General features: G+C 40.5%; 1 protein-coding gene across 1 annotated transcript in view; it reads right to left on the reverse strand.

Annotated features, from left to right (window-relative positions):
* PCDH15 (protocadherin related 15) overlaps positions 1-6,194 on the reverse strand; it is a 460,117-nt gene extending 453,923 nt beyond the window's left edge. Inside the window, exon 1 of the mRNA XM_074874163.1 lies at positions 5,484-6,194. The gene's annotated coding sequence lies outside the window, so the exon portion shown is untranslated. The remainder of the gene's footprint in view (positions 1-5,483) is intronic.
* Between the last annotated feature and the right edge of the window lie 4,677 nt (positions 6,195-10,871).

Raw genomic sequence — 10,871 nt, forward strand, 5'->3', positions numbered from 1 at the left:
AATTTGCTATATACGTATGTACAGACATTACATGTGTGTCCGGAGAGAGAGAGAGCATGCACTCAATCAGTTACAAGCACAACAGTAGCATGGATGTAAAATCGTGCCACCTGGAAGCACTAAAGCAGAGATTTGAACCTTAAGAAATATCGTCTTCAATGGACTTCACATCAGGTCCTGATTGAATATGTCTGCCGGCTTTCTGGCATCACCTCACTGTAACTGTAAAACAGTATGATGTACATCCAGTTTGTGATCACCCTGTGGTGGGGAAAAGAAAATCTTAAGTATCTTCTCTACAGATAGAACAGAAAACAGTATTGGCAGTGTTTGAAGGAATGCCTTATGAGGAATGCTTCTGCTCTGTCAGGACAAAGCTAACAACCTCCACATCCACTGTTGTCCCTAGATGAAATAACCACTCTGGTTATTCAGCTTATTTCAACAAAGCGCAGTAGCCATAGTTAATGACAGGGTAGAAACACTGATGCTGTTACCATGTCTGGCCTAATTTTGGTCAGAGTTCTTCCACTAACTGTGGTTGGTTCTCTCGGGGTGCAAAGAGCGGCCAGTAGAAAATAACTTTGCATACAAATGCCAAGAACCTGGGTAACAAAACATGGGTGCAACCAGCTAACTTGATCTTATTATTTCACCAGACATAAGCAGAGAAGATATTCTTCAAAGGATTTTCTACTTGGGACAGAGATATAGAGCACCATATGTTAAACTTCAAAATTGGTTTTGATCAGAATCACTCTGGGAAATGCTGATCCAGTCAAATTGCATTTGACTGCAGTAATGCCAGAAACCTTGAAGCAACACGGAGATTGCTCTATCGTTCTTAAGAGAAGTAAGAACTATATAGAAACTGTGCCACTAGTGGAGAATTTAATTTTCCAGATAAAAAAAGCAAAGAATACTAATAGCAGTGTAATTTGTATACTCTCATACATGACTGATTCAGTGAATAACCTTTGTATCTATAAGAAAGAAGGTTAATTCATACTCGATTTTGAGAGAGTTCACTCACAGAAAATAAACTGGATTTGAATGGTAATAAGCTGATTAAACAAAATAGAAGAACAAAAGAAAACAGATTTGTAATTAAGAGTTATCAGCATTTGTTTTGGAAAAAGAAATTAAGGGAACTAACTAGAAAAATCAACTGAATTGAGGAGCTCAGCTGTCTGAACATGAAGGCCTAGAAATCTTCAAATCCCAGGTATCAACCCTTCAGTATTCTAAGGAAAAAAGAGGAAGAGAAAGACTTCCAAGAAGAAAGACTTGCCATTTTATTCTGTGTGAATAGCCTAACAGTTAGCTACCTCTAACATTAGAAAGCCTTTAATGAAAACATAGAGGTCTTTAAAAAGCCTAAAACCAGACACAATGAAAAGATCGAGAAAAGAAAAAAAAAAAAAAGTAAGAATGGGTATAATGGAATCTCATTAAGATCTCAAAGTCCAAACACAGTATTTTCCTGGATTTGATAGCTTTATAAACATTGTTGGGTGCTCTAAGTAGGTAAGGAACAGGAAAAGAACAACCTGGGTTCCTGTGTGGCGAGAAGGGTATTTTGCAAAGGATAATCTAAGTACCTAAGGAAATTTTTGACCTTATTTTTAGTAAGGGCATTAATGTTTACTATGAGAGGAAGGGGGTGAATGGTGAAAAAAAAAAAAAAAAAGATACACAAGCATACAAAAGAGGAAATCATAAAGTGAAATAAAAACTTTAGGGGCCATGAAACAAGTCAAGCCCAGAGTTTTGAAATAAACGGCACACAAAACTGAACATTACTAAGACATTTAACTAGGATACTGCATACAATTAAAGAGTAGGAAATAAATTATTCATGGTTAAAGTAAAAGAGAAGAATTCTCTACAAGCCTGTAAAACTTGCTTCAGTGGCACAGACACCAAATATTCTTCCCTTCAAATTTCCTTCTAAAGACACGAAAGCACTGGAAAAGGTGACCAAATTTATTACAGGCTTAACACGAGGTAGCTTGTGACAGACTAACTTAAGAGATTACTTCATCAGATAACATTCTCCAAATGCTGTAGATCTCATTAATCTGGATCTTAGCAGGGTATTCAGCAGTGTCACATGGGAAACTGTTAGTTAAGCCTCAACTAGCAGAGGAATTTAGAAGTAGGCAAGCATCTGGTTCAAGGGGAGACAACAGGAGAAGTCCTGAAAACTTAAGTGATTATTAGAAGGTCTTAAAAATCAGTCTTGGAAGTTAAACATTTCAAACAATAACTCTGTCGCTAGTATTAGGAACGGATTGATAACACGTAATACTGCAGGGATACAGATATTGGAAGAGAGGACGTAGATATTACACAGAAGTAACTAGATGTCCTGAAGAATTGAATAACAGAAAGAGGATGAAATTCAGTAAGGCACAACTCAAGGTTCTGAGCTAAGGGAGTACAATAAGTTTCCTGGTATGCTGTGCACTTTCCAGTGAAAACTGCAAAGGAGGAGGACCAGGGAGTTTTTGTTAATTACAACATAATTATAAACCATAAATGTGATCCAGGTGCAAAAAGGCAAATGATACTTGGATCCAGAACAGACGTATTTCCAGTAGGAATGAAAAAGCAACTGATTCACTGAACAAAACACTGGTAATGCATAAAAATGAATGCCACACGCTATTTTGATCACTATGTTAAAAGATGAATGTTGGATAAAATGATATGCAAAAAAGACAGCAAAGAAAATGGAAAGAAAGGATTGCATTTACTCTGGAAATCAGAAGAATCTGAGTGTCAGGAGCTCCAGATTTCCAAGGGAGCACCAGTGACAGAAGAACAAAAAAACCCCAGCCTTACCCTTGTTTTCAGATGGGGCACAGTAAGTACGCCAGCCATGATGGCATGCTATCAAGGCTGCAGTAGCAAGAACCACAGTTGGAGATACAGATGATCTTTTCCAACCTGAAGCTCCTAATACACATTTAAAGCTATGAACTTTGAGCAAATGGTGCTAAAACTGTCTACAAATGTCAGTGTTACCACATCTCAGCCCTGAAAGATCACTATCAATACTAAACTACACAAATGGCCTTGACAACTCCACTCTTTGTGAAAATTTGCTTTTTATTTTCTTTTTTTTTAAAGATAGTGTTTGTAGATAATGGACATCCATAGGCAAAAAATTATTAACACACACAATTTTAAAATCAGAAATGAAGTTTAAAACTGGACATCTCAAACTAAAGCCTGCAGCACACAAGGGAACAATTCTCACTTTATACCTTTAACCCTTATAACACTTTGACTGTATAGCAAGTAAAGACTAGAACCCGGCATGGCCACTTAATTTTATTTTAAATCTTAACAGCTTAAATTTCATTCATTCCATATTATTTGAAAGTATTTGTGAGCAAGTGTTTCTTCAGCATAAAGACCTGTCTACTATTCCTAAAAAAGATGTTATTATCAGAGAGTTCCATACGCCAGTAAATCATGAAGCTCATATGAAAAAGGAAAAAAAAAAAAAAAAAAACAACAAAACAAAACCAGAACACTGGTGGGTTTTTTTAAAGAAAAAAAAAGCCTCTAACAACCCTCCCCACCTTTTCAAAGAACATTAAAAACTTTGCACCACAATTTTACAGGCGACCGCCTTTCTGGCGAAGCTATTACACCTGAGCAAATATGACACAAGGTGACAATACAATTATTCCAAACAGTGATTTAAACACAAGTAGAAAACCATAAAGAAGATATCGAGCCCCAAACTTCTTTACAGTCTGCATATTCACTCTCCAAGGGTAAGGTGTGAAACACAGCAGTGGGGGCTAACTTTCTTGCTTCAGCAGCTCAGTACAGCAGCTGAGAGAGGAGCACTTCATCCTTAAGCGGAGCAGACCTCTCATTAAATTGCACTCTTATTTCATAGGGTTGCAACTGCAAAGCCATGTGGATTATGTTCCTGAAACCCGAGTACTAACACTGATAGATAAAATGCATCAAATAACCCCTGGCTGACCATTCTTCAGCCTCCCCAGGAAAAGAAAACCAAAAGCAATAGTTACATTCAGATAAGAGTAACTGAGAATTCATACACAAACTCTCAAACTCTCTAAAGCAAGACCCAGTCCTGTAAAAGTGCACAATACATTAATATTAATATCATTAATTATTTACTATATCTCCTTACTATTAGCTTACCAGCTCCACCAATCAGCTGACTTTATAGGAAGTAATGAAACGTGGACCTAGAGTTAACCTTACATGGGAACCTGTTATCCTTTTGTAACAATATAACACCTCAAATAAAGGCTTCCTCCTTGTCTATACAGATACATACACACCTATCCCTTTTGTCTTCAGATGATACGTGAAGCATAATAAACTTGTTTATAGTCCTCCATATTAAATGGAATGCAATAATCACTAAAATTTACCTTGTTTTTGTTTTTTTTTTTTAACCTAAAGCAGTGTCTTTACATTGATAGTAGCATTGCAATGAACACTGGGCAAGGAAAATGCAGAAATCCAAGAACAGTAACTACTAAAACAATACCAATCAGGCAAAATATCACACAAGGAAATGATTAAAAAAAAAAAAAAAAAAAAAAGAGTGCTATGTGGTAAGAAGAGTTACATATGCAGGATACTCAAGGTATGAAGAAAAAAGTTGCCTTTTTTAAAAGTTAATCTTAACTGTGTGAGAAAAAGGGGATGAAGGAGAGGGAGACTAACTGAAAGTACTAACACAGCAGTTACTACTGCACCGAGTTTAGAGGCATATCAACAAATTAGCAGTGTACAACCCCTTAAGTTTACTAAGCTTCAACTCTAAAAACTGCAAAAATTAGACAAAATGCTGCTTGGCATGTTAGCCTGTTCCGAGCACTTCTCTGAAAATAAATTCCTCTGAGGAAGAGGAGAACAGCTGTGGAAGCTACACTTCCCAACAAACATTCATTTCCAGCACAAATAATTGAAAAGCAAGTGTTAAGATTTTTTTCTGTTTCACTGGAGGGAAACCACACTGACGGGAAAGACACAGACTTCAGTTTCACGAAGGAAATTCTGCCTAAATTAAAAAAGATATATAGTTTTTCTACTGGCTCCCCCCCCCCCCCCCCCTTAAATGTAATGGAATGAGGGGTTCATGGTGACAGATTTTTCTGAACAGATGAATAAACTATTAGTTCTGGGGGCAATTTTACCCTGACTTAATTGCAAGGGAAAGAAGAAAAGCAAGAAGAAAACCCAGCCTGACTTAGTAGTTCAAAGTTTGCTGCTTTAGGTTATGCAGCAATTTTCCCCTCAGGTCTCTCCCCAGAGTAACGCCACCAGCTCGCCACTCTCTGCTTCCAAAATAACCCCGCTAACACAGAGCAGCAGCGATTCCCGCGCACGCATCTGGCATGGAAACAACCACAGGAGCGGTAACGGCAAGGAAAAAAATAAATAAATAAATAAATAAATAAATAAAATATATATATATATACCTTCGCATATCAGAGCAAGACGCCCACAATCGCTCTCCACCTTCTGCTCCGCATCCCAAGCGCTTCAGCTGCCCGAACGGCCGGCGGGGGGCTTCGGCAGGGCCCTGCCTGCCCTCTGCCTGCAGCTCCCCGGCACCGGCGGCGGGCGGGCAAGCGCCGGGCGGGCGGGCAGGCAGGCAGGCAGGCAGGCAGGCAGCGCCGGCCCCCCCGGGCCTGAGGGACAGCCGGTGCGAGGGGCTGGCGGCTGCCTGCCCCGCCAGCCTTCCCCGCAGCTCCCCGCTGGCTCTGCCCGCCGGCTCAGCGGCGAGGGGGAGAGCAGCTTATCGCCGGTTCATGAGCTCATTTGACAGGACAGGAGTAATCTCTTTGAAGCCCTTCTCAACGCAGCCCCGCTGCTAGTTAAGTCTACCTTACCCGAAATAACGGTGCCCCTTGCGATTGGCTAAAGCGTAAGACGGCAGCATGTTTTGAAAAATCCTTCAGTCTTTCATTTATCTTCATTAAATTCAAACAGCATTCATTGAAACTCCCATTTGCAAAAAAAAAAAAAAAAAAACAAAAAAACACCCTGCACAGACTCACAATGCAAATCAAGTGAGACTGCACAGGAATCTAATCAAGTTTATTAAAAGTTGAATCATTGATAAGAACAGCTGGGATTTCACACCAAGCACCGACCCTCCCCAGAGCTTACATCTGTAAACCTGCTTGAATTTGGGCTTAACTTTAAACAATCACGTCTATGGCTGCAAGTTCCAGCAGGAGAGAGAGAAGCACAATTACAGAACTTGCTGTGAAATGGAGAAAACAGTGACAGTGCCTCGGACCTCCTCGGCAAGGGATCGGCACCAGTTAAATCACAGAATCATCTAGGCTGGAAAGGACCTTGAAGATCATCTAGTCCAACCATTAACCTAACACTGACAGATCCCAACTACACCATAACCCTCAGCGCTATGTCAACACGCCTCTTGAACACCTCCAGGGATGGGGACTCCACCACCTCCCTGGGCAGTCCATTCCAACGCCTGACTACCCGTTCTGTAAAGAAATACTTCCTAATATCTAGTCTAAACCTTCCCTGGCGCAGCTTGAGTCTGGAAATAAAAGCTGGTGATTACCTTCTAAAAGGCTTTTGTGGCCAAAATGAAATAACTTCAGAAGTTCTGGGGCAACTTCCTACTGTACTGTTGTCCCTGTTACAAGAAAGTACCATTTTTTCAAAATAAAAGTATTTTTTTGTCAGGGTACAGGGTGAATATGAGCTCACAACAAAAGATTTATATCGTGAAGTAATCTTTAGGAAATAATACCACAGCTTACTTGAAAACCTGTGTTGGGACTAAAATCTCTCATGAGCTCTTTTAAAAAAAATATACAGAACTATCACAAAACTGTCTAATGCTACTAGTTCTCATTACACAAACCCTACTTACCAATGAGACTTCAAATCTTAATTTCTTTCAATAGAAACTCACAAAACTGTAATTGAGACTAATCAGAATAAGCATTTTCTTTGTCCTATGAGACCAAGAATATTATTGATACCTGAACACTGAAACTTAAAAAAAAAAAACCACGTATATATAGTAAAAAACAGGGTAATTACTCTTCCCCAGTGTAGGTACGTGCATTTAGTTTGCTCTACTATCTGTTAGTAAGCTTGAGCTTTCCTGTGGCGTACATCTGCCCATAGCATAAGCCACAAACAAATATTTCTGTAACAGTATTCAGTGTTCACATGTTCTCAAAACGCCAAGACCAGCTCCCATTAAATCAATAGTACAGGATCTTTGAGACAGAATTTTTCTTTCCCCAACAACAAAAGCCTTCCTACAGGCAAAAAGGACTATCCAAGAAGAACTGCCACAGAATGAGCAAAAAGACTTCTCGCTTCAGCACAGACATGTATATTAAATATTTTATATGCTACAAGAATGTTATTGTTGTTAGTTTCAAATTTTCTCAGAACATTATCAAAAGGCACTAATTCACCTTATGGTCTACAATACTTGAGTGCTTCACATAAGGAAGTTATTTTGGAAGTGTGAAAATCTGACAAAAATAACGATGACTGACTTGAAAGGTGCTCATTAATTTCTTTACCTTCTGTGAGGATCCTGTATCTCACCAATAAATATGCCCAAAATGTATCCGGGGTCATCATCTGACAAAGGATTTTCCCTGCAATCAATCGATAAACATGCCAAAGTCTTCTTGAAATGTATTTACACAGTTATACTGCAGCACAGAGAAGATAAAAATACAATATTGTCAGACTCAGAGGTGCATTCTTCTGCACTTGGGGATAAGGCGTCTGAGAATTAAATTCCGCTTTTGTAAAAAGCAGAAACTAAGGTCCCATTAGAGCCTTGTTTGTTCTTCACTGACCTTATCCCACCTACTATTTCCAGGAGGGTGTCCCTCTCCTAGGAACACAAGTGCAACCACCACTGTCCAAGACAGACAGATATTCTGACTCACTGCACAGCTCTTGCACGCCTCTGACTCTGCTCACAGTTGAACGGGGATCCAACAGGTTCTTTGGTTTAGACTTTTAAAATATAGACTTGCATAAAGTTACTTCCCATCTTCCAGCTATTTTAAACACCTTATATGACATGAAGATCATTGGAAATTATGGAGCTTGTCCTCCCAAAACACATTTCTGGGCATATGAAGGAGAAGAAGGTGATTGGGATCAGTCAGCCTGGATTTACCAAAGCTAAATCATGCCTGACCAACCTAACTGTGATAAAATGACAGAAATAATGAAGTGATAAAAAGTAGATGAGGGGACAGCAGCTGTCATTTCTCTTGACTTTCTCAAGACTTTCAGCACTGTCTTCCACAGCATTTTTGTATCCAGGTGAGAATGGCATGATCCAAATGGGTGAACAATTAAAAAATGGGTGAACTAAAAAACTGGTTGAATGACAGGGCTCAGATGTGGCAGGAGGAGACACAACAGGCATAAGCCAAAACAATGATATAAGGAATAACTTCCCCACAAGAGCTGAGGCAAGCGGTGCAGCAGGTTGCCTGTGAGGCTGTGCAGTCTCTGTTCTTGAAGGCTGTCCTGGTTTGAGCCCAGAGGACAACCGAGCACCACACAGCTGCTCCCTCACTCCTTCCCCCTCAGGAATGGGAAGCAGAAAATAAAACAAAAAGCTCAGAGATCAAGATAAGGACAGAGAGGGATGACTCACCAATTATGGTCCCAGGTAAAAAGACAGACTCACTTGGGGAAGAAAAAGAACATCAATTTAATTTAAACACCACCACCACCACCACTAATTTACCAATCGGAGAGGACAGTGAGAAATACAACCACATCTTAAAAACACCTTCCCCCCACCCCTCCCTTCTTCCCGGGCTCAGCTTTGCTCCCAATTTCTCTCCCTCCTACCCCCCAGTGGCAGGTTGGGGGTTCACATCCTCAGGGGGAGGACTCCTCGCACTCTTCCCCTGCTCCAGCGTGGGGTCCCTCCCACAGGAGACAGTCCTCCATGAACTTTCTCCTACATGAGTCCTTCCCATGGGCTGCAGCTCTTCCCAAACTGCTCCAGTGTAGGTCCCTGTCGCAGGTCGCAGTCCTCCCAACAGACTGCTCCAGCACAGGCTGCCCTCAGAGTTCCAGCCTTCTTTGGGCACAGCCACCTGCTCCAGCGTGGGGTCCTCCACGGGCTGCAGGTGGGCATCTCAGTGTTTGGGTAGGTATTTTCCTCGTTCCTCTTTTCTTCAACTGACCTCGGTGCTTGCAGAGGTATTTCCCTCACCACTCCTCTCAAGTTCCCCTTCTTAAATATGTTATCACAGAGGCACAACCACCATCACTAATTGGCTTGGCCTTGGCCAGCGGCGGGTCTGACTTAGAGCTGGGGGAGCTTCAGGAAGCTTCTCACAGGAGCCACCTCCGTAGCCCTTCCCTGCTACCAAAACCCCACCGCACACAAACCCAACACAGAGATTTTCAGCACATGACTGGACAAAGCCCTCAAGAGCCTGGTCTGACCCCAGAGCTGGCCCTGCTCTGAGCAGGAGGGTGGACCACAGACCTCCCAAGGTCCCTGCCAACAAATTTTCTATCATTCCTACTCTTGCCTCCAAGTTACATACTCACATAAGCTGGCAGCAATTTCTTTCATTACTGAGTAGTTGCTAAATATAGTTGAGAAATAGTAGCTACTACTTAGAAAACAAATGTTGGATCAAGCCTTAAAGTTACCAACATCTGTATTTCCAGTCAAAAGCAAGACCATAACTGTTCAAAACAGTTAAAAATATTCATGATTTTAACATTTTGTGTAGTTTAGTTGAGGCAAATTAAACTACTTGCAGCTTTCCACTGTATAGACATCTGTATGTTTTGCAACGTAAGGAGCAATGTAAGTGGCATAAGGCGGCTGTTGGAATTACAGTAAACAAAGTACAGAATCATTTTAGCTATGACCTGATGCAACATTTTTACTATCTTCCTGAAAAGCAGAAAGTCTGCTGCTCTAGAAGGCAGAAAATGCAGATGGCAACTCAGTAACTGTGATCAAACTGATTTCAGGGAGGAGGAGAATTAAAAATTGCTCCTGGCTTAGTTCTTGTATTTTCAATTTAGTTGGTTTGAACATGGAGTAAAAGATTTGGCTGTGCTGTAATTCCCTACAAACAAGAGTTTATAATAAAATGCTGACCACCTCTTAACTACAGTAATACTAGCAGGCCCATTATAATGTGCCACCGGGCATTCAAAAAAGACCATCCTTTTTTCATGTGAAGAAATTTGAAGCGCTAGGTGGTAAAAAAAAAACTAAACACAATTTGCACAGAGGCACATTGCAAACATCTTAACTGATTCTGCTCATGCCTTTTTCAGTATTTTTGTCACCAAAAGGCAAGGTGTAAAGAAACACGATCACAGCCGACTATGGAAGGAATTGGGAAGGCTGGAACGGGTTCTGCAGAGACCTGCAATCTGCCCATCTGTTCACAGGGAGGGATTACATCAAATCCCATTGAGCTTTCATATTCACAAATCCAGGAGGAGCAGTAATTGCTTTACTGAAGTTTGCTAGATTCATAATTTTATCACAAATTCGTCTCAAGGCAAGTTCATTCATAGTATTAATTTTTCTCCCTTTTCAACGGCTCATTTGTTCTGTAGCACTATAAATATTATGTGAATGAAAATCACAGGAAATGGCTATTCTGCGCTTCAGTGCTTTATTAAAAGATATGTTTCCAAAAAAAAAAAAAAATCATAAAGCTAATTGTATCTGCATTTACACAGCTCCTTTCAGAAAGATTATCTAAGACTCTTTATAGAGCATCAAATTACAAACCCACAGCAATGACTATATGCAAACAATCAGATATATTCCATATGCAGCTGTG

The sequence above is a fragment of the Strix uralensis genome, chromosome 7, assembly GCF_047716275.1.
Source record: "Strix uralensis isolate ZFMK-TIS-50842 chromosome 7, bStrUra1, whole genome shotgun sequence".
NCBI classification, from domain to species: Eukaryota; Metazoa; Chordata; class Aves; order Strigiformes; family Strigidae; genus Strix; species Strix uralensis.